General features: G+C 47.9%; 1 long non-coding RNA gene across 2 annotated transcripts in view; it reads right to left on the bottom strand.

The window, feature by feature from the left end:
• The window catches only part of LOC140429994 (uncharacterized), a 33,238-nt gene that overhangs the window by 3,396 nt on the left and 5,520 nt on the right, over window positions 1-24,322 (bottom strand). For both annotated transcript variants that reach the window (XR_011949260.1, XR_011949264.1), the window contains exons 2-3: window positions 8,671-8,803; window positions 6,759-6,885 (exon numbers count right to left, since the gene is read on the bottom strand). This is a non-coding gene — a long non-coding RNA (uncharacterized lncRNA). The remainder of the gene's footprint in view (window positions 1-6,758; window positions 6,886-8,670; window positions 8,804-24,322) is intronic.

Below are 24,322 nucleotides of genomic sequence, written 5' to 3'. Positions count from 1 at the left end.
TGATCGGATTCTATACTGCGCGGGAGGTCCCAGCTTGTAAAGATGTGCTGTGTTATTATTTTAGCTGTTGTTTTGGCAGTATTCATTCTTGATGGAAAAGCTTCCACCCACTTTGTGAAGGTGTCGATGACCACCAACACATACTTACAACCATTTCTGCAGGAGAGTAGGGGTCCTATGTAACCTATCTGCAAATTCGTCCAGAGGTCATTAATGGGGCGGGTGTGACTAAGCTGAGCCTTTCTTGCATATCTGTCCGGATTGTTCTGGGCACAGATCAAGCAATTTTCAATGTAGTGAGTTACATCGGCTTTTAAATCAGGCCACCAGCAGAGACGTCTGAGGTGGGTTAGGGTGGGTTCAATGCCTTGGTGTCCATGATTGTCATGGAACTGACAAATAATCTGGTTCCTGTCCTGGCTGGGAACTACATCAAAGCCTTCATTCAAAATCACACCGTCATGTGTGGTGATTGCGTTCTTAAACTTGTCATACGGGGCTGGGAAGGTTCCTTTTAAAACTTCCCTGAGTTTTTTATCTTCCTTTTGGGCCTTTGCCAGATCCTGAATGTTGGTCTGTGAGACCTGAACCGCGTGTACTGGGGTGCTCTCGGGGGGGGGGGGGGGGGTTCCAAAAGTAACCATGCCTGGAACCTGCCTTCGCTAGGGCGTCTGCTTTAACGTTACCGGGGGGGAAGAACGGTGATGACTGCGAACCTTAATTATACCATATTTCCTATTTTTAGCTGTCTCTAGGATATGCCGGAGTAATGGGGCTGAGGGTAGGGGCTTTCCGTCTGCGGAAAGAAATCCTCTAGTTTCCCACAGCGGTAGGAATTCCGTTAAGCTATTACAGGCATATAAGCTTTCCGAATATATGTCTGCTGGGGTCAGAAACGAGTCGGGGTGATCTACAATGTACGCTATGGCTGCCAGTTCTGCTGCCTGCGAGCCTAGATGTCCTGGCAACTTTAATGAAATCTCATCGAGGGCGCGTCCCTGCGCGTCCTCGACATAAATGCCGCAACCGGTGATTCTCTTTCCATTCAAAACTGTGGAGGAGCCATCCACATAAATTTTCAGGGTTGCGCACGCGTCTGTGGGCTGGGGTCTCTGGGGTGTATCACCTGCTTTCCTGGGAGCTGACTTAGGTATAAATGGGCCTGTGTTGTGTTGTGATGATCTCACACTCATGTGGGGTGCCTGCATACTGCAAATTATCGGCTAGGAAAGTGTGGGTCTTGGTTCTTTTAACTGTAATGTCCCGTCCCTGTAAAAGAAGGGTCCAATGGGCTGTGCGGATTTGGCTGACTGTGCCATCTTTAAGTCGACCGTCTAATAATGGCTGTGTTGGGGTGTGTTCTGTGAGAATGGTGATGGGGTTGAGTCCTGTAATGTCGGCGAAGTACTGTACTGCCCAAAAAACTGCGAGCAGGTGCCTTTCACAGGCAGAAAATCCTTGCTCGACAGGATCTAACACGTGTGAGGCGTATGCCATGGGGCGTAATTGGTCATGGCGTTCCTGGAGGAGCACGGCCGAAAGGGTTTGGTCGGTGCTTGCAACTTCAATTGCGCACGGGGAAAGTGGATCTGGGACCTGTAATGCGGCTCTCTTTAAAGCATCCACGGCATCCGTGTGCTGTGGAAGCCATTCCCAAAGTGCTTGCTTCTTGAGAAGTTCGGATAGGGGCGTTGCTTTTGTGGCGAAACTGTCGATGTGGTTTCGGCAGTAGCCAACCAGTCCTAAAAATGACCGGAGGGCTGAGACATTATGGGGAAGGGGCAATTTGACGATCAAGTCAATTCTCTTTTGCTCGATTTCGCGTTTACCATGAGTGATTACTGTACCCAAGTAAATCACTTTTTCCTGCAAAATCTGGGCCTTCTTGGGGTTGACTTTACATCCAATCTGTTTTAGGAGTCCTAGGAGTTCGGCGAGAAGCGAAATATGCTCTCCCTTTGTGCCTGTCTGTAGTAGCAAGTCATCTACATACTGGACCAGACAACCGGGTCGGGAAAAGTTTGCTAGTCCATTTGCCAGCTGTCGGTGGAAATGGAGGGGGAGTTGTGGAAGTCTTGTGGAAGGCATGTCCACGTGTATTGTTGTCCCTGGAATGTAAAGGCGATTTTATATTGGCATGCTTTATCCAATGGAATGGACCAAAAGCCATTGCTAATGTCCAAAACCAACATTTTTTTTTACTCTATTCCCTGTTTGAGCATGGTCTCGGGATTCGTGGCTATTGTGGGGGCTGCGACTGGGGTTACTTTGTTCAGTTCCCGGTAATCAATGGTCAGTTGCCATGATCCATCGGGTTTCCTGATGGGCCAAATTGGTGCGTTCCTCGTGGAAGCTACTGGTCTGAGTACACCTTGACCAAGCAGACTCTCTATTACCTTTGAGATTTCTCCCTCTGCTTCTTGGGGAAAACCGTACTGCTTTTGGGGTCTGGGGTCGGGACCCGTAATGTTCACTATTTGTATCGCTACAGGGGCTGTGGTGTGTCCTTGTTGTAAATGACCTGTAAAGCCGCTGAGTGTGATGGTGTCTGTTGTGGGCCACGTGTCTCGCTGAAACATTGTGGAGGAATTGAGTGTGGTGCGGGACCCTCCTGTGTCCCAAAGAAATTCTACAGGGTGTCCCCGGACTTTGCCTGCTACGACCAGTCTGCCGGACTTGTCCCAAAGGGTGTCGCAGACCCAAGTTGTGGAGCCCGAACACCATCAGTCGGTGCCGTTCATGTCTATGTTCTCTGAACGGGCGCTAACGCTATGGATTGGCTTTGCCCTATTCTTATTTAGGGTGCCTGTCTGTTGGTTTCTTTGCTGCTTTTGGGGCACGTTGCACTCTCGTGCAAAGTGTCCTAATTGTCCACAGTTGTAACATTCCTGGGATTTTGGTTGCGGTGGGCTGTTCCTGCCCACATTTACCCATGCGGGGTTCTGGTGCGCTTTAACTGGATTCATGTCTGCCTGCTCTTCCTCGGGTTTTGCAAATGTGGTTTTGCCTTGGACTGATTGCTCCCAAGTGCGGGCCAATCTTTTCAAAACCCATTGTGTGCCTCATCTGAGGGGTCGTAATTTGCGCAAGCTCTCTGTCCTGCCTCTGTCGCATGAGAGACTAGGATTCGAGTCCATTTGGCCATATTATCCGCGGACAAATGGGCGCGGGCTAACTCTCCGAAAACTGTGTGAAATGTATCCACAAGCGTCCAGCAAACGCTGTGGGGTGCTCTGTTTTCTTTTGCCACACTTGTTTAGGCCTTCTACGGGGTCTCCTCTGTTATAGCCGATCGCATCTAGGATCACTGTGTGCATTTCTTGGAGTGTGCCTCCTCCTACATTCTGTGGGTCGGGAAGGGCTGCCACGACTGAAGGGTCGAGGCTTAAAACTGTGAACTTCACTTGCTCCTTTTCGTCCAGGCCGTACATGGCAGCCTGCCGTTTAACTCTAGCGAAAAACTGGTGGGGGTCTGATGTGGGAAGGAACGGTGTAATCTTTCCACACGCATCCCGTAATTGGGTCACAGTTAACGGGGTTGTATATAGGAAATCTGCATTTCCTTCTGCTGCAGCCCTGCGGTGGGTGGTTACAGGGTTCATGGGGGTGTGTTCTGCCTGTTCAGTCAGGGGTTGGGTACTTTCCTTTTCTGGGGTTTTTCTTGCGTACATGTCCCATGTATCATTTAACTCCTGCCAATTGGGGCCATTTTCCTGGTCTAACCGGGGTCCAAACGTACTTTGAAACCCATTCTGGACAGAAAGCAGATATTGCAATTCTGCAATTTGCTTCCGGCATTTTGCGTGATCTACGGAGCTCTGCCTTTGTTCCGTCATTGAAGTGTGGAGGGCTCGTAGGGCTGCATTTAAATCATTGCATTGTTTCTGCAATTGCTCTACCTGTTGCTCGGTTTCTTGTCTTACCAAGACCGCACGTTGCACGTCCTGGTAGGCCTTATCGTACTGGGTCTGAAAACTACTCAAATGGGCGAGACAAGACCGATGTGCCATCTTGGCATCATCCACCTCTCTGTCCCTCGCTGCTAACTGTTCTCTTAACTGCTTCTTCTCTTTCTCAAATTCGCTCACATCTCCCTCACTATTTCTGTCTCTCTCCTCAATCTCTCTATGGAGCATCCTAACGACTTCCTCTGTGCCTCGCAATTGTGCCAAGCAGGACACGATTGCCATCGGCTTGCGAGCTTTCCCTAAGCTCTTCTTGTGGATCTCTGACAGGTTCTCCCACCAAGTATGTCCTAAACTCCCGGGACCTGTTTCGTCACTCGCGCAGAATTTGCTCCAAAGGGGCCATCCTTTTCCTTTGAGGTCTTTTCTGATTTCCTCTTCCCATACGGGACACTGTCCTACTCTACTTGTCGCTGCGACCTCGAATTCTTGGGGGTTCATAAGGCGTTCCATTGCCTTCATTGCCATTTTCTCTATCTCTGCGGTTCTCGACTGAATTTGGAACTGGGGGTAATAAAGTGGTGATGCAAACACGGGTACGGCTTACTCTATTTTCCGGCCTACAAAACTCCCGACAGTTTCACGCAACAAAATCTCTCAGGTTTACCTTATATCCCTGTTAGTACGCATGCATTAACACACTTCCGAATCTCGGAGGTTTGATCAGTATTGTTCTTACACTGTGGTTTTTCTGTTTCCAATTGGATTCCAATTCAAATTTGGGTTCTCTCGGAGTGACTAGGCCACTTCTAGGTCGAGTCCCACCGGAGTCGCCAGTAAATGTTGCTAATTGTTATTTTCTTTATTTGGCTCTGAATATGGCGGTCAATATGGTCGCCTTCCTTAATTCTAATTACGTTTGCTCTCGCGTCGCCAGGTATCTTTCGATACCGCCACAAGGTCCAAACCGAATACTGATCAAAGACTCGATACACCAGTTAGTTAGTTGAAAGTCAAATGCTTATTTATTTACACACACAGTTAAATATACTCATGCACCAATACTACAGACTAAACTATCACTACTGCTAAAGCCTATACTTAGCTTCGGGCGCCCACTCAGTCAGAGGAATAATGGCCATTGTTCATTTCTGAGGCTGCTGGGGTCGAAGTGGTGAAGGGGAACAGCTTAGGTCGTCTGTCTGGTAGCCTGCGTTGACCTTGGACTTACTTGTTCTGGTGCAGCTGGTGGGCAGGTCTCTCCTCGGTGAGAGCTGAAGCCAAGAGAACAATTCTCTCTTGGGGGCTCCTTCTTAAACCCAAAGGGGCTTTGCGCTCTTTTGGGCGGGCCTTGAACTTGGTCCCAATCAATTGGGCCGTTTCTTGATCTCGTCCAATAAAGGGGTGGGTGCCCTGATGGCTGGGCGTGTCCTAGGTGGCCATTGGCCTGCTTTGTTTCGGTCTCCTCTGGTGCCGGGGTGTCTGCCTTAGTATCGGTTACTCAACTGTTACTCTTTTGTTCCCGAAGATGGGCCATTAATGTGCTAATGGGCCTACAGTTTTGGTCTTGTCTGGGAGCTGCGGCTCCAATATGCAGACAAACCCTGAACCTGCTTGTTTTCTCAATATTGTCCATTTTCCCTGCAATCTTTGCAAAGTGTCCATTTTGTAATGGCGAAGTGGCCATCCCAGATGGCTACAACATCAAGGCCAATCTCAAGGGGGGGGTTTTCACTTCAGATCACCATATTAAGCTTGTGTCCATCTGATTTTTCTACAGAGTCTTCCTCAAGCTTGTGCACTGGAATTGCTGACGTTTTGGGGGGGAACTTGGAGTAGGCAGCTTGGGCGGGATTCTCCCGCAATCAGCGGGATAGCCCGATGCCGGCCCCAAGAACGGCACAAACCCCTCCAGCGTCGGGCCAACCGAAAATTGCGGAATCCTCTGCACTACCGGCGCCGGAGGGGTTGACGTCGCGCCAAACAGTGCCGACGGGCTGCCGTAGTCCCGCGCATGCGCAGAACCGCCGGCGTGTTCCTGTGCATGTACAGGGGAGTTCTTCTCCGCACCAGCCATGGCGGAGCCGTACAGAGGCTGGCGCAGAGGGAAAGAGTGCCCCACGGCACAGGCCTGCCCGTAGATCGGTGGGCCCCGATTGCGGGCCAGGCCACCATGGGGGCTCACCCTGGGGTCCGATCCCCCCACGCCCCCAGAGGAACCAGCTAGACGGACGACAAGCCAGATCTCGCCATTATTGACCAAGTCCATTTCACGTCGGCGGGACTGGCCAGTAAACGATGGCCGCTTGGCCTATCGGGGCCCGGAGGATTGCCGGGGGGCCGCTGCCAAAGGCCCCCAACCGGCGCGGCATAAGCCCCGCCCCCACACGCAAACCGGCGCAGGATAATACGGCAGCCGCCGTTGGAGCGGCAGGGCGGGATTCACGCCGCCCCCCGGGGATTCTCCGACCCAGCGGGGTGTCGGAGAATCCCGCCCCATGGCTCTGCATTTGGCCTCTCTTATTACATTTGAAACAGATGAATTCCTTACACCGTCTTGAGAATTTTCTCCCCCACAATGGTAACAAACCTCTAATCCTTGTGACTGCCGGTCACGTTTCTTCATATCTGGCTTTGCTGCTCCCTCACTCTGGGAACTTCAAACAATCGCCGCTTCCTGCCATAATTGATTCACCTCGCTTTGCATGCTTTGCAATTCGAAAGCCCTTTCTTCTGTGCTTTCAGTTGCTTGAGCCAACTCAATGGCATTGTCCAAATATAGTTTGGTTTCTGCCAACTATGTCTTCTGTCATGTGAGAGTACTTTTAAGAAATGGATGTTTAAGCACTGTACCTTTAAGAAAAGGAGCTGATCACATTACTGAAGTGATGTCAGAGGGTGGGGGGAGCTGAGCTCACTTCTGCTTTTTGAGTTTCAGTTTGAGAAAGCAGCTGGGAGTGTCCGTGTGTTTTGCTGTGAGCTGCAGAAAGAAACAAAGAGCTGGTCTGTTGATTTCTGCAATCCAAAGACTATAAATATATTGAATGTAACCTAATGTGCTCCTATTTTTGAAGGTTTGAAGTCTTTTGGATGCTTAAAGGAACAGTTTGAAGGATTATTTAGTGTTGTAGTCTTTTGGGGTTGTATTTGAAGTAATGGGTGTCAAGATATTCAATGTTTGTTTTGAAAGGGTTAACTTGAGTTCATAGAATAACCATTGTTTTGTTTTAAAAACCACTTGTCCATTTCTGCTGTATCACACCTGGAGAGCACGCCGTGTGCTTCCCACACCACAATCTATTAAAAGTTGTGGGTCGGTTGAACTCCATGTAACACTTTGGGGTTCTGTAAACCCGGACCCATAACACTTCTGAATATTAAAATTGTTGATCAGGGCAGCACGGTGGCACAGTGGTTAACACAGCTGCTTCATGGCGTGGAGGACCCGGGTTCAATCCCGTCCTCAGGTCACTGTCCGTGGGCAGTTTGTACGTTTTCCCCGTGTCTGCATGGGTCTCACCCCCACTCCCCAAAAAGATGTGCAGGGTAGGTGAATTGGCCATGCTAAAACTGCCCCTTAATTGGAAAAAAAAAAGAATTGGATACTCTAAGTTTATTTTTTGTTAAGTTGTTGGTCTCACCACCAATCGGCCATGCAGCATGTTGGTGAGAGAAGTATCAAATTCACAATGTTCCTCCATTTGTCGAAGTCTAGCTACAAATGCGGATACGATTTCTCCAGGACCTCTAATGTATGAAATTCATAGTGTTGCATAACAATGGAGGGACAGGGATTGTAATGGTCTCTCACTAGATGCACCAATTGATCAAAGGACTTCGAGTCCAGAGCCTCAGGATTTGTTAACCTTCGCACAAGGTTATATGTTTGTGAGCTGCAAACTGTCAGCAATATTACTTTCTGTTGATCTTTTTCCGTGATTTCACTGGGAGTGAAAAAGTAACGAAGCCTTTCGACATGTTGGCCCCAACTTTTAATCTTCGGGTCAAACAAATTAATTTTCCCGAATAATGGGGTAGCCATTCGACTGCTGATGATCTTTTACCTTATCAGGATTTGTTTGGTTTGCGATTGTGTGCAGACTTGGGCTCAAGCAGAACATATTAAAAAAACGATAGCAACTTCTAAATGGACCCAAATAAAGAACAAAGAACAGTACAGCACAGGAACAGGCCCTTTGGGCCCCCAAGCCTGCAGTGATCATGATGCTTGTCTAAACCAAAACCATCGGCACTTCCGGGTTCTGTATCCCTCTATTCCCATCCTATTCATGTATTTTTGAAGATGCCGCTTATACATCGCTGTCGTACCTGCTTCCACCACCTCCCCCAGCTGCAAGTTCCAGACACCTACCACCCTCTTTGTAAAAAACGTGCCTCGCACACCACCCTCTGTGTAAATACTTGCTTCACGCATTTCCTTTAAACTTTTCCCTTTGCACCTTAAACCTATGCACCATTGTATATCAAGAACGTCCATTCTTGGGTCAATATTTTGCCAATGATCAGAATATCATTTTTGCAGACAAAATACTTGAAGAGTTGCACGTTGCACTCTTACCTGTATAATATTATAGTACATCTCTAAAATTGTGCTAACAATTATAGGGAAGAGCACCGTGAGAGCATTGAATTGGCCCGGCAAGCCCTCTTGATAAAGCTGCAGCTCAAAAATACAGACCTTGGTGCGGCACCTTCTGTTGAGAAAGAATGAGAATGTATAAAACAAGGATGACACGTTCAATACCAGTGAAATTCTTCCTTATTTGCTTCCAGGTCTGAGGGCTTTGAATACTCCCCTTGATCCATGCAGTTTGGGCCTCTAGCTTCACACAACAGGCTTGAACTCCAGTGTAGGCTACTTTCCTATGCTGCACCTCCTGCAATCAAGGAATCGGGGTTAAATGCCAGAGTCGACTGTACTATCCAATTACACACATTTTTGTAAGGCCAGATCGAAATCAGCCAGGTTACTTCACTCCTCAGCTCCGCTTTAATGGGACCAGCAGAAAACTGATGGATGCTCGCAGGCCTGAAACGTGAACTCTGTTTCCCCCCCACAGCTGTTGATGCTGCGTAATCGTTTTCTGCTTTTATTTACCTTCAGTAGCTGTTAGATTTCTACATTTTCTGCCTCATGTTTGAGTGGTGTGTCTGCTTTCTCACTTAGGTTATACGGATCGAGAGGGAAGTGAATGGGAGGGGAATTTTCTTGCACAGTTAAGGGGTGTTAATCCTGGGATGAGTTCCCGTTCCATTGACTTTCACAGAAAATCAGGGCTGAATATTTAGCTGATATTGCCTTGTATTTGTAGATGGCCTCTTTCAGTTGATCAGACTGAGTCATTGGATCAGTCAGTAGATCAATATGTCCCTGAATCATGAGATAGAAGCCAGTCTCAGAGATTTGAGCATATTTCATTTTGTCCTCCCTAACTTTCATTTAAAAAGACAGTTCCTGGCTCATCCCATCTGAAATTGAAGCATTACGATACAGACAGACCTCCAAATCCACAAGGATACAGCTATCGATTTTACTGGTTGTCCATTTATACAGCATTGAACTTTGAAATCTGTGGCTTCATGAAGAGTTCAATCATTTAATGTTCCATTCTTGATCCTAAAAACGTTGATTTAAGCACTGAATGATATCAGTCAGAATCAATTTGAAAATAGAACCCTGGCAAAATGATCCCATTTCAACTTAAGTTTCAAAAAAAAGGTGGTTGTTTAAAACATTGTGGGTGTGAGTATTGTGGTAGTATGTATTAGGGGTCATGTGGGACTGTGAAGCCGTGATGCTATTGGCTGACAGATCCCGGGTCCTGGTTGGCTGTTGACTCCTGGCTCCGCCCTGAAGGCGGAGTCTCAGAACCCGGGCTTCTCCCCGCCGCTCCATTCTGTTGCTGAACTGCTAGGGACAAGTCTCGCTCAATAAAGCCTCATCGACTTCATCTCTACTCGTCTCTCTCGTAAGTCATTGTGCGCTACAATTTATTGAGCGAGACTTGTCCCCAGCAGGTCAGCAACAGCCAATATTTCTCTTACTAATATTGTAAATAGTTTCACAAACCTTGTACAGAGCCCAGTGTAGGGTGAAAACTGTAATGACATGCCCAAAATGTTCCTCCCAGGACCAGCCTTGTAAACCCCTACCACCATGCGAACCACCACCCCGCCGGGTTCATTTTTAACAAGGGGTGAATGTGGTAGTATGTAGTAGGGGTCATGTGGGACTGTGAAGCCATGATGCTATTGGCTGACAGATCCCGGCTCCTGGCTCCGCCCTGAAGGCGGAGTATAAGAACCCGGGCTTCTCCCCGCCGCTCCATTCTGTTGCTGAACTGCTGGGGACAGGTCTCGCTCAATAAAGCCTCATCGACTTCATCTCTACTCGTCTCTCTCGTAAGTCATTGTGCGCTACAAGTATTATCAGCAAGACTGGATTTTATTGTCCACACCTAGCTGCCAAGAAGGTGGTTGTAGAGATGGAGGCCTCGAGCTGAATTCTTCGTGCGGCGACGCCGAAACCACAAAAAGCGCTCGGCCGGAGAACCGGCTTGACGCCGGTTTCGCGCTGATTTGGAATTCTCCGGTCCCCCCAACTTGACAAAATCGTGGCCTGGAAGTACGGTATGCATCTCATTATCTGCCCTGACGACCGATTCTCCGGGGCCTCAGCGATTCTGCGCCTCAGATGGGCTGATTTCCCAATGGCGTGTTTCTAACATCCTTTAAAAAACCGTGATCTTGGCGTGCTGGCTGAGGTGGCTGCAAGAGGTGGTAGGAGGCGGCATGCAGGGGACTGCGGGCTCCTGGATCGAGACAGGCCCTGCTTTCTGTAGGAGGGGGGCCTACCAGGGCCGGGTGATGGGATGGGAAGTGGGGGGGGGGAACAGGCCGAGCAGCCGGGGAGCCCCCGACATGACAGAGGTGGTGCCCAGGCACCTAGCGCCAATATGGTGGCCATCTTGTTGGCCATCCACCCCGGCCCCTGTGTGGACGCCGAGAAAACGGCCGCACGGGTGGGTGCCCCCCTCCTCCCCGGCCAAACTCCTCCCCTGCCTGGGGACCTGTTCGGAATCTCCCAGACATCAGCGCACAGGTGCATCCGCGCCGTTACAGACACTCCGTATGCCCTTGCGGACAGGATCAGCCAGTACCCTGTGGATCGCACTCACCAGGATGCCCGGGCAAGGGGCTTCACCACTATCACCAGGATGCCTTGGGTCCAGGGGGTAATCGATGGGGTGCATGTCGCCTGCGGCCACTGGCGGATAGCAGACTGCTTTTCACCAACCGAAAGTGGTACCACTCTGTGGGAAACCACTGTTGCACCTCTATTAGGTGATGTGTGGTAGGACCTGTACTACAGGTACGTTGGTAGTCCCTGCCTGCTGGCTCCGCCCAGTAAGCAGAGTATAAATGTGTGTGTCCTCCACGCTGCAGCCATTTCGCCAGCTGCTGTGGGCCGCCACACATCTTAGAGCAATAAAGCCTCACTTGTATCCAACTCAAGTCTTTGTGCAATTGATTGTGCATCACACTCCATGAACGTTCAGGTGGTCTGTGACCATCAGATGAGGATCCTGCATGTCTGCGCCCAATTCCCGGGCAGTGTGCATGACTCCTTCATACTGGCACAATATGTGATCCCCGACATGTTCGAGGGACCCCCCCCCCCCCCGGCTGCAGGGGTTACCTGTTGCGGTTGTGGCTGATGACGCCTATATGGAGGCCACAGTCCGACGTGGAGACCCGCTACAATGATGCCCATTCTGCGACCATGGGGTGCGGTTGAGAGGTGCGTCAGGATCCTGAAGATGTGCTTCAGGTGCCTGGACTGCTCTGGAAGGGCCATCCAGTATGAGGCCAGGAGGGTCGGCCGCATCGTTGTGGTCTGCTGCATCCTCCACGATGTAGCCTAGCTGAGGGGCGATGTGCTGGTGGAGGATGAGGAGAAAGGGCAGGCCTCGTCAGACGAGGAGGGTGAGGTGGAGGTGAATGATGGGCGGGGCATAGCGGCAGGCCAGGCACGAGAGGCCGCATATTGCCATCGCCAGGGCCAGCGAGCACGGGACACATTAATCGAGGCACATTTCACCAACTAGGGGGAGGGGAGTTGCTGGGCAGGGGCACGGACACCACAGTACCACACCCCCTCAGAAAGGCACACCATCACTTCCCACCACCAACAACCCTCACCTCCCCACACCACCAAACCACCCGCATGCACACCCCCCTCCGTTATATATACCTGTGGCACTATGAGCCAGGGGGGCACTGGGTTGGCAAGGACAGCGGGTCTGGTCTATGGGATGGAGGATGTCGACAGACCGCTCTGCGATGAGCACCATGTTCAACATCAGACAATGTCTGACTCATGCCTACAGTAGCACCTTCCACCTGGGTGATCCCTGCATGGGAGCTGGCCAGTCCATCACATGGCCCTGTCGAATAGCTGGGGATGGAGTGATGGGGATGATCGGGGAGGGGGGGAGATGGGGGGGGCTACACGGTGCACCCACTGGGTCTCATTCATCCACCACCCCTCACTCCCAGTGGCCATCACAGACCGTCGCACCCCCATACCCATCAGACAGAGCACAGAGGCAGTTTTCAACTGTGTTATCAGGTGTTTAATGTGAAGACTTTTAAGCACGCCAGCCAGTGTTTGAAGGTTGCCGCTGAGTTTGCCGCATGGGGGCTGAGTTGCAGACACTCCGGCTTGATTCGGAGCTCCATTCTTTAAAATCTAGTGCAATAAATTGATGCTCGATCAATAACTCCTGAGACGAGATTGGAGACAATTGAAGGCTTTATTGGACTAGATGTTTCCCCCAGCAGCGCAGGTGCAGAATGCAGCTGCTGGGGAGACACAGACTCTTATACTCCGCCTTCCTGGGCGGAACCAGCAGGCAGGCTTCACCAATGAAAATAGCAGTCTCAGGTACCTCCCACACCAATGGTCTTACAGCATAATTCAGGGTACCGTAATACCCCGAATACCGACTACCACACTGGATTACTGCAGCTGTCCCATTCCTTTGTTCTTCATTCAAATTGCCTTATTGAAATTGGCTGCTCTGACCAATCGTATCCATATCATTCACAGCAGGGCTCCCATAATCCTTTGCATGCGCCAGTTTACATTTCATCAACCGAACAAAGATTCAAGAGGATTATAATAATCTTTATTGGTCTCACAAGTAGGCTTACATTAACACTGCAATTAAGTTACTGTGAAAATATTTAGTCGCCACACCCCGGTGCCTATTCGGGTACACAGAGGGAGAATTCAAAATGTCCAATTCACCTAACAAGGACATCTTTCTGGACTTGTAGGAGGAAACCGGAGAACCTGCAGGAAACCCATGCAGAGAACGTGCAGACTCCACAGAGACTGTGACCCAAGCCGGGATTCGAACCCGGGTCCCTGGCACTGTGAAACAACAGTGCTAACCACTGTGCTACCGTGAAAGTATCAGTCCTCTATTTTAAGTAACTTTCTTCCATTTTGAGTACTCCAATTAAATTTAATGACTCTGTCAGTATTTTTTTTAACTTTCCACCTTTCAGTTATTAATAGAAATTGAACCATATCATATCAAAACCGAGGCATTGGGAAATACGCCTTCTTAAAGCTTCAAATAATAATAATAAGGGGAAGCAAATCAAAAACACCTTCCTGTTGATGAACATGTGGTAAGAGGAGAAATCGGGGCTGTTTAAATTAGATCCCCTCCTGTCCGTAACACCAAGAAGGATGATAAACAATTTGATTAGGCCACACTTGGAGTATAATGTTCAATTCTGGGCGCCACACTACCAGAAGGATGTGGAGGCTTTAGAGAGGGTGCAGAAGAGATTTACCAGAATGTTGCTTGGTATGGAGGGCGTTAGCTAGGAGGAGCGGTTAAATAAACTTGGTTTGTTCTCACTGGAACGACGGAGGTTGAGGGGCGACCTGATAGAGGTCTACAAAATTATGAGGGGCATAGACAGAGTGGATAGTCAGAGGCTTTTCCCCAGGGTAGAGGGGACAATTTCTAGGGGGCATAGGGTTAAGGTGCGAGTGGCAAGGTTTAGAGGAGATGTACGAGGCAAGTTTTTTGCACAGAGGGTAGTGGGTGCCTGGAACTAGCTACCGGAGGAGGTGGTGGAAGCAGGGACGATAGTGACATTTAAGGGGCATCTTGACAAATACATGAATAGGATGGGAATAGAGGGATACAGACCCAGGAAGTGTAGAAGATTGTAGTTTAGTCGGGCAGCATGGTCGGCACAGGCTTGGAGGGCCGAAGGGCCTGTTCCTGTGCTGTACATTTCTTTGTTCTTTGTTCTTGATTAGTGGAGGCTGTTAAACATTTGAAATATCTTAAAGGGTGCAAGTTCAGGTTGCAGAATAAATACTTGCCTAAAAGCAGAAAGTTTAGTCTAAGTACGAGAGACCCCGAACGGGCTAAGAAACAAATCAAACATAAAATTGAGAGACCTCTACAAATCTAGAGGGAGAAAGGGGAATGGAGTTCCCTGGGGCAAATATAAAATGCTGCAGAAATATTTTCTAAACATGAGTGACAAAGAGAGAACTGGGAAAAAGGTAACTGCAGATAATCATAAGAAATTCTTTATGTGAAACTAAAATTGCTATCGTCCTACAGGACACTCTCCCCTTTTGGGAGAGAGCTGACTGATTACCACAGCTCAGGCAAGGGACAAGGCAGGGCCTTCATGGATAATACCAGCTGTTACAGAAATTGAACCTGCGCTGTTGGCATTACTTTGCATCATGAATCAGCTGGCCAGCCAACTGCGCTGAACTAACCCCCACTCTTTCTGTACATCAATGGTGAGAGAGTGCACTCCCCACGTCGTCACTCCAGGAAAAAATAGTGACTTCCATAGAAATAAAGAAGGCTGTCTTGTGGTGCAGTGGGTAGCATACCTACACCTGAGGTAGAAGTACTATGTTCAAGTCCCACCCCAGCACTTGATGGTCAAGGAAGGCACGGTTCATAATGTGGCCAAACAGGTTGAGTGTGTCAACCTGCAAACTCTTCCCACATGTCAATGGCTGGTGGTAAGAGAGGGAGAGACCCCTGGTCAGACACACTTTATGTGGAGTGGCGCCCCACAAGTTACAAGCCCCTGGTGACAGACAAGCGACCTGTTCTGGAGAATGTACTACCTTTGGAAACAGATGAAAGTCTGCCTTTGTACGCCACTAGATGCGGAAAGAGAACTGGAATGGAACATAATGAAGATCTCGGCAGACTGAGAAGGTTCAAAGCTAATAGCACTGATATTTAGGTGCTGACAGCTGGGAAGGAGCGGTAGGAACTTTAGCAGTCACTAAACTCAGAAGTATAGGGTGGAATTTTATGGCCCCGCCCACCGGGGATCCTCCGAGCCCGCCACAGCAAATGGGTTTTAAATGGCTTGCTGCACTTGACGGCCTCCCTCGCCACTCGACTCCCCTATCCCCACCCTGCCACTCCCCTGCCGCAACAGGTTGTAAAATTCTGCTTGTGGATTTTCCTCAGTGTGTGCCTAATTCAATTTCATGACCATTTTTAGACTATGTTTCGTCGTCGCAGCCAGATATAGAGGCTGGAATTCCACAGAAGGGGGCCTGGGGCGGAGGGGGGGGTGGCTCCGCGCGTGCGGGGAGTCCTGCCCAACCTGGTTACAGCCTGAGGGTGTACAGGAAACTGTTACAAATATGAGTATCTTTAATTTAAAGTATAAATGAGGAATGAAGGGAGCCATGTGACCTGCTCTGAATTCTGCCCGACAAAAAGCCTGGGTGACTTGGTTGTTATGGGGATAAGAGGGGCCAGAAAAGACAGGATAAAGGGGGTAGTCAGTCCTGCGTCTGAAGCAGAGAAAATGTTGACTCTTGTGTCCACAAAGCAGAATGTGGGAGGGAGCTCACACTTGGATTGAATAGACTGAGTGCATGAGGATTTAAAGGAAGCTGGAAGATTCAGCATGCTTGAGCCAGAGGGAAAGAAGCTCCATTGTAATCCTTACAGTGAAAGTCATTTGTGGGATTTGTAGTCACCCAGAAGGAAAAATGAAGTAGGCCATTGGGAGTGGAGAAGACCTTTGGACTGATTCCAGGAAACTAAGCCTCAGGTTTTTTGACCCCAGGTCAGGTTCACAGATTGAGAAAAATACCCGGCTGGGGCAACCCAATTAAAAAAAATATCTGGCAGCAGGTTAAATTTTTGATTGGGCAACGGGTGCTTTCTAAAATAGGTGTCAGGGTGGGTGACTCCAGATTGAGTGTGGAGACTGCTGGGTATGAAGATGGGCTGGGTGTCAGTACTGTCCCTGTGCACTGACTCTATGTTTAAAGAATAAATAATAATATAACAAACATGTCCCTTCACCCCTCACCTCCTCATCCCCCCAAACACTTCCTGTGCCACATCTATGCAAACCTATGCTAATCGGTGCCCCCTTTCCCACACACCCATGCCAACTTTCTGTCCTCTACCCACCCCCATTGTCCCATACCCCAATGCCCACTTAGTACACTTCTACCCACTGCCCAGAGGCCCCATGTTGCCTCTGCTAATTTAGTGCCCCCTACCCACCACCACTTCTACATACCTCCTGTGCCAGCTTAGTGCCAACTCATGCCAACCCATGCCCCCCACCCACCAATTTTGTCGTTCCATGTCAATTCACCTAGTGTCCTTGAACAGTTCCTTGACAGCTTTGAAACTTCCTGGACATCTTTGATGGCTGAACAGCTCATTAACAATTCTGTGACAGCTGAACAATTCTTTGACAACTAGAACATACGTTCAACATTCTTTGACAGTTGAACAGTTCTTTGACAGCTGGAAAACTTTTAAACATTTATTTGACAGCCCACTAGTTCTTTACATCATGACAGTTCCAGTGGTTTCTGTGTAAAAAGTATATGCTCATCTTCACTTTTAACAACCCCAAACAAACCCACAAAGTTCCGACCTCCCCTTACTTGCTCTAATGTTCACTCCGGATTCTAAAATCCCACTTCAGTGTGGGCTGCTGGTGATTCAAGTGGTCAGCTGCCTCTGTGAATTGGGCATACATGAACCACACCGCAACTCCTATTCGTCCACCACCCACCCACAGTGAAGATGGTTTCGGGGTGCAAATCTTTTGGCTATTTCAGTGATTTCTGCCATGCCGCCAGGAACACTATAATGTTTAACCAAGGCAGTGGAGTTTCAATCATTGTAAAAGTTAAATGGGGGAAAATATCCTGTAGTTCAGAGTATAGGTTGCCGACAAAATAGTGTTTTGAAAGATACTTTTAGTTTGTTACATTACATTTCTTAAAACTTGAAATCTTTTTCCAGTCAGTCACTGGAAATTCAAATTTCATTTTTAAAAGTTATCCAACTCGATGTAGATCATGACGGGGGATGAAGGTCGGGAAGAAAAATAAAGCTGTAAAAAATCTAAAGCATGAGCCTAAAGTGCCTTGAACTTGCCCCCTCCCAGCTTTAATGGAGGTCTGGCAGTCAACCAGCTCCATGGAGTTGGATGACACATTTCAATACTCTAAGCGGGTTGCATGCTTCAGATTATTGCTTTTATTTCAGTTTTTTACCAGATGCTCAAGCCTCAGGAAACTCTTCCAGTTGAAGAGCGGTGAGAACTTTAGAATGGGACTGCAGTCCTTTGAGCACTGTTTTATTGACCCAGAAAATACAGAACCACCATTCCAACCTGTTACCGTCCTTGGCAACCAGAATTGGCATTCTCCACATGCAATTTGATGCCCTCCCAATGTCCTCCATGGCTCTTTGCTATCCTCTCTCCTCCTCCTCCTCAAAAAGCTTGCTCCCCCCCCCCTCTGCTATCTTCTCCTCTCCTAACCCCCGTCTTTACAGACCTGCCCATTGATATCCCAACCCCAACCCCTCTCTTTCCCCCAGCCTTCTTCCTCCATTCTCGCTGTATCTCTGCACTGATCTGGTGCCACAGGCCTACTCAGCCAACGATCACCCAACCTGTGAATGCGGCCGAGAAGCTCGTTACACAGATGATAATCTGGTCCTACTGTTAAATTCTGTGGGACCTGAGGGAAATCAGTCTTCCAGGTTTACCAATCATAAAACTGCCCCAGGGCTCCCTGCCAGTCGCCGTAAAAATATTGAGGCGAAAATCTTCTGTGCACAGCATCATTAAAATATATAAATTAGGGAGATACCTCCTGAGAGCTGTTTTTTCACCCACTTCCTCTCCGGACTCCATTAAAACAGGAAGAGGGCAGGTTTGAGGCAGATTAAGGTCAGGTTCAAATTTATTTTAACTTCTCACTTCTCTCCGTATACAAACACATTTTTTTTTTGCTGGGGGGAATTGGGGTGAGATTAAAATTCTCCAAATCGGCCTTTAGTGGTGGACAACATGCATCACAGGAACTGAAGGAGAATATTTGTGAGGCATTGGCAATAATTAGGAGGCAGTCACCAAACATTGCAGAGGTCAATTTCATGCCTGCATGGAAAATGGGTGAAAAATTGACTCTAACCACAGATACACTGGCAGAAATTTTAATCCTTGAGGGTGAGTCAGCAAAGTGTTTGCGCGGGCTTTGGTCAGATCACCATCATTTTTTTTGTTTATAAATTTAGAGCACCCAATTCATTTTTTCCAATTAAGGGGCAATTTAGCATGGCAAATTCACCTACCCTGCACATAAGGACTAGGAGCAATAGTAGGCCACCTGGCCCTTCGAGCCTGCTCCGCCATTCATAGAATCATAGACGTTTACAGCATGGAAACAGGCCCTTCAGCCCAACCAGTCCATGCCGCCCAGTTTTTTACCATTAAGCTAGTCCCAGTTGCCCGCACTTGGCCCATAACCCTCTATACCCATCTTACCCATGTAACCATCTAAATGCTTTTTGAAAGACACAATTGTACCCGCTTCTACTACTACCTCTGGCAGCCCATTCCAGACACTCACTACCCTCTGAGTGAAGAAATTGCCCCTCTGGGCCCTTCTGAATCTCTCCCCTCTCACCTTAAACCTATGCCCTCTAGTTTTAGACTCCCCTACCTTTGGGAAAAGATGTTGACTATCTACCTTATCTATGCCCCTCATTATTTTATAGACCTCTATAAGATCACCCCTAAGCCTCCTACGCTCCAGGGAAAAAAGTCCCAGTCTATCCAGCCTCTCCTTATAACTCAAACCATCAAGTCCCGGCAACATCCTAGTAAATCTTTTCTGCACTCTTTCTAGTTTAATAATATCCTTTCTATAATAGGGTGACCAGAACTGCACACAGTATTCCAAGTGTGGCCGTACCAATGTCCTGTACAACTTCAACAAGACGTCCCAACTCCTATATTCAATGTTCTGACCAATGAAACCAAGCATGCCGAATGCCTTCTTCACCACCCTGTCCACCTGCGACTCCACCTTCAAGGAGCTATGAACCTGTACTCCTAGATCTCTTTGTTCTATAACTCTCCCCAACGCCATACCATTAACTGAGTAGGTCCTGGCCTGATTCGATCTGCCAAAATGCATCACCTCACATTTATCTAAATTAAACTCCATCTGCCATTCGTCGGCCCACTGGCCTAATTGATCAAGATCCCGTTGCAATCCTAGATAACCTTCTTCACTATCCACTATGCCACCAATCTTGGTGTCATCTGCAAACTTACTAACCATGCCTCCTAAATTCATTAATATAATCAATAATATAACAAATCATTAATATAAATCACAAATAACAGTGGACCCAGCACCGATCCCTGAGGCACACCACTGGTCACAGGCCTCCAGTTTGAAAAACAACCCTCTACAACCACCCTCTGCCTTCTGTCGTCCAGCCAATTTTGAATCCAATTGGCAACCTCACCCTGGATCCCGTGAGCTTTAACCTTCTGCAACAACCTACCATGCGGTACCTTGTCAAAGGCTTTGCTAAAGTCCATGTAGACAACGTCTACTGCACTACCCTCATCTACCTTCTTGGTCACTCCCTCAAAAAACTCAATCAAATTTGTGAGACATGATTTTCCACGCACAAAGCCATGCTGACTGCCCCGAATCAGTCCTTGCCTCTCTAAATGCTTGTAGATCCTGTCTCTCAGAATACCTTCTAGCAACTTACCTACTACAGACGTTAGGCTCACCGGTCTGTAGTTCCCAGGCTTTTCCCTGCTGCCCTTCTTAAACAAGGGCACAACATTCGCCACTCTCCAATCTTCAGGCACCTCACCTGTGGCTGCCGATGATTCAAATATCTCGGTTAGGGGACCCGCAATTTCCTCCCTAGCCTCCCACAACATCCTGGGATACATTTCATCAGGTCCCGGGGATTTATCTACCTTGATGCGCTTTAAGACTTCCAGCACCTCCTCCTCTGTAATATGCACACTTCTCAAGACATCACTATTTATTTCCCTTAGTTTCCTAACATCCATGCCTTTCTCCACCGTGAATACCGGTGAGAAATATTCATTCAGGATCTCACCCAACTCTTGTGGCTCTGCACATAAATGCCCTTGTTGATCCTTAAGAGGCCCTACTCTGTCCCTAGTTACTCTTTTCCCCTTTATGTATCTGTAGAATCTCTTTGGATTCTCCCTTGCATTATTTGCCAAAGCAATTTCATGTCCCCTTTTTGCCCTCCTGATTTCCCTCTTAACTCTATTTCGACAATCTCTATACTCTTCAAGGGATCTACTTGATCCCAGTTGCTTATGTACGTCATATGCCTCCTTCTTCTTTTTGACCAGAGTCTCAATATCTCGAGTCATCCAGGGTTCCCTACTTCTACCAGCCTTGCCCTTCACTCTAAAGGGAATGTGCTTACCCTGCACCCTGGTTAACACATTTTTAAAAGCCTCCCATTTACCAGCCGTCCCTTTGTCTGCCAATAGTCTCCCCCAATCTACCTCTGCAAGTTCCTGTCTGATACCATGGCTGATCTTTTGTGGACCCAGCTCCACTTCCCCGCCCGAACACCATAACTCTTTATTCTTTTATTCTTCAAAAAACTATCTATCTTTATCTTGAAAACATTTAATGAAGGAGCCTCAACTGCTTCACTGGGCAGGGAATTCCATGGATTCAACACAACCCTTTGGATGAAGAGGTTTCTCCTAAATGTACTTCCCCTTATTTTGAGGCTATGCCCCCTAGTTCTGGTTTCCCCTGCCAGTGGAGACAACATGCCCACATCTGTCCTATCTATTCCCTTCATAATTTTATATGTTTCTCCAAGACCCCCCCACATCCTTCTAAATTCCAACGAGTACAGTCCCGAGTCTACCCAACCTCTCCTCATAATTCAACCCCCTCAACTCTGGGATTAACCTAGTGAATCTCCTCTGCACAACCTCCAGTGCCAGTACATAATTTCTCAGGTAAGGAGACCAAAAGTGAACACAATACTCCAGGTGTGGCCTCACTAACACTTTATACAATTGCAGCATAACCTCCCTAGTCTTAAACTCCATCCCTCTAGCAATGAAGGAGAAAACTCCATTTGCCTTCTGAATCACCTGTGCACCTGTAAACCAACTCTTTGCGACTCATGCACAAGGCAGCATGTTTTAATATTTTATCATTTAAATAATAATCTCTTTTGCTGTTATTCCTACCAAAATGGATAACCTCACATTTGTCAACATTGTATTCCATCTACCAGACCCTAGCCCATTCACTTAACCTATCCAAATCCCTCTGCAGACTTCCAGTATCCTCTGCACTTTTTGCTTTACAACATCTTTGGGTTGTGGAGGGAAACCCGGGGAGCATGTGCAAACTCCACACGGACAGTGATCCAGAGCCGGGATCGAACCTGGGACCTCGGCGCCGTGAGGCGGCAGTGCCAACCCACTGCACCACCGTGCTGCCCAGATCACCAACTTGACTGAGTGAGCAACACCCGTTATAAACCTCGCATTGTTTTACAAGAATCTAGAGTGTGGGCACCTCCATACCTTTTCTCTTTGCGGCAACAAAGAAATACAACAGGAGAGAAAACTGGCAAAAAGGATAGCAGCAGAAAAGTCACTGGAAAGAAGATTTTCATTGATGAATTATCCCTGGGTCTCTGGATTGTTAGTTCAGCGACAATATCACAACATCACTGTCTTCCATTTGTACTGCATCGTAGCACCGACTAGCTTCTGCTGTTGCTTAATATTGCTCAGCCGTTTCATGGTGCTACAATGCTTGACAAATGAGTGAAAGTTTCAGTTAGGGAGAATATCACAGCTGTACTGGGGGAGCACACCTCAGAGGGCAGCGAGGCTATATGGGTAGAGATCAGGAATAAGAAGGGTGCAGTCACAATGTTGGGGGTTTACAACAGGCCACCCAACAGCCAGCGGGAGATAGAGGAGCAGATAGGTAGAAAGATTTTGGAAAGGAGTAAAAGCAACAGGGTTGTTGTGATGGGAGACTTCAACTTCCCCAATATTGACTGGGACTCACTTAGTGCTAGGGGCTTGGACAGGGCAGAGTTTGTAAGGAGCATCCAGAGGGCTTCTTAACTTCTTAAAACAATATATAGGTAGTCCAACGAGGGAAGCGGCTATACTGGACCTGGTATTGGGGAATGAGCCCGGCCAGGTGGTAGAAGTTTCAGTAGGGGAGCATTTTGGGAACAGTGACCACAATTCAGTAAGTTTTAAAGTGCTGGTGGATAAGGATAAGAGTGGTCCTAGGGTGAATGTGCTAAATTGGGGGAAGGCTAATTATAACAATATTAGGCAGGAACTGAAGAACCTAGATTGGGGGCGGATGTTTGAGGCTAAATCAACATCTGATATGTGGGAGGCTTTCAAATGTCAGTTGAAAGGAATTCAGGACCGGCATGGTCCTGTGCAGAAGAAGGATAAATACGGCAGATTTCGGGAACCTTGGATAACGAGAGATATTGTAAGCCTCATCAAAAAGAAAAAGGAGGCATTTGTCAGAGCTAGAAGGCTGAGAACAGACAAAGCCTGTGTGGAATATAAGGAAAGTAGAAAGGAACTTAAGCAAGGAGTCAGGACGGGCTAAAAGGGGTTACGAAAAGTCATTGGCAAATAGGGTTGAGGAAAATCCCAAGGCTTTTTACACGTACATAAAAAGCAAGAGGGTAGCCAGGGAAATGGTGGGCCCACTGAAAGACAGGCGAGGGAATCTATGTGTGAAGCCGGAGGAAATGGTTGAGGAACTAAATGAATACTTTGCATCAGTATTCACCAAAAAGAAGGATTTGGTGGCTGTTGACTCTGGAGAAGGGTGTGTAGATAGTCTGGATCACATTGAGATCCAAAAAAAAGGTGTTGGGCGTCTTGAAAAATATTAAGGGAGATAAGTCCCCAGGGCCTGATGGGGTCAAACCCAGAATACTGAAGGAGGCTAGAGAGGAAATTGCTGAGGCCTTGACAGAAATCTTTGGATCCTCACTGTCTTCAGGTGATGTCCTGGAGGACTGGAGAATAGTCAATGTTGTTTCTCTGTTTAAGAAGGGGAGCAAGGATAATCCAGGGAACTAAGGCCAGTGAGCCTTACGTCAGTGGTAGGGAAATTGCTGGAGAGAATTCTTCGAGACAGGATCTGTGGTGATATGCATCACTGTAAATACACAAGGGGTTAATGTAACTACACTACACCTAAGTAAACACTGGAGGGAGCACCGAAGACGTCATGACATGCAGACATACAGCTAATGAACACATAGAATAGGACACGACCAATGGGCAGTCAAGACACCCAGAGGTGGCATTACTACAAGGGGGCATTACAAAACCCATATATAAAAGGATAGGGCACACATGCTCTGTCTCTTTCCACAGACGACACTTAGAGAGAAGGACAGGGGCAGATCAGAAGCATCACACCCACCACGTGGCTTGGAGCAGACTGGTTAGTTAGACTGAGTTACTGTAGCAAGGTTAGCAGGAGAGTCGAACTCATAGAGAACTGTGCTAATGGTTCAATAAATCACATTGAACTTACTTCAATGTCTGGAGTATCTTTTGTTCAAAGCTGCATCGAGTTTCAGCCTGTGTTATCCCAGAGTACTTAACACATCATGGTACCAGTAGTGCCTGCTGAATCTATATAGTTCAACTCAGCAAGATCCGTGACTACCAGCAACAGCACCCAGGCAAGATGATCGAGATTCCGGTTCCTCAGCAGTTCAGATTCCACGGCAATCTCAGTGCCAACTGGCGTGCATTCAAGCAGAGATTTGAGATTTACATGGTAGCATCCGACCTAGATGGCATGGCTGATGCTTTGAAGATAGATCTTCTACTCACCACTGCGGGCGAAAGTGCAACAGAAATCTTCAACTCCTTCAAGTATTCCAAAGGGCAGGACAAGAGAGACTTCCAGACAATCCTGCACAAGTTTGAAAACTACT

The sequence above is a fragment of the Scyliorhinus torazame genome, chromosome 1, assembly GCF_047496885.1.
Source record: "Scyliorhinus torazame isolate Kashiwa2021f chromosome 1, sScyTor2.1, whole genome shotgun sequence".
NCBI lineage: Eukaryota > Metazoa > Chordata > Chondrichthyes > Carcharhiniformes > Scyliorhinidae > Scyliorhinus > Scyliorhinus torazame.
Note: the sequence above shows the minus strand (reverse complement) of the source record. Positions and strands in the feature narration are given on the sequence as shown.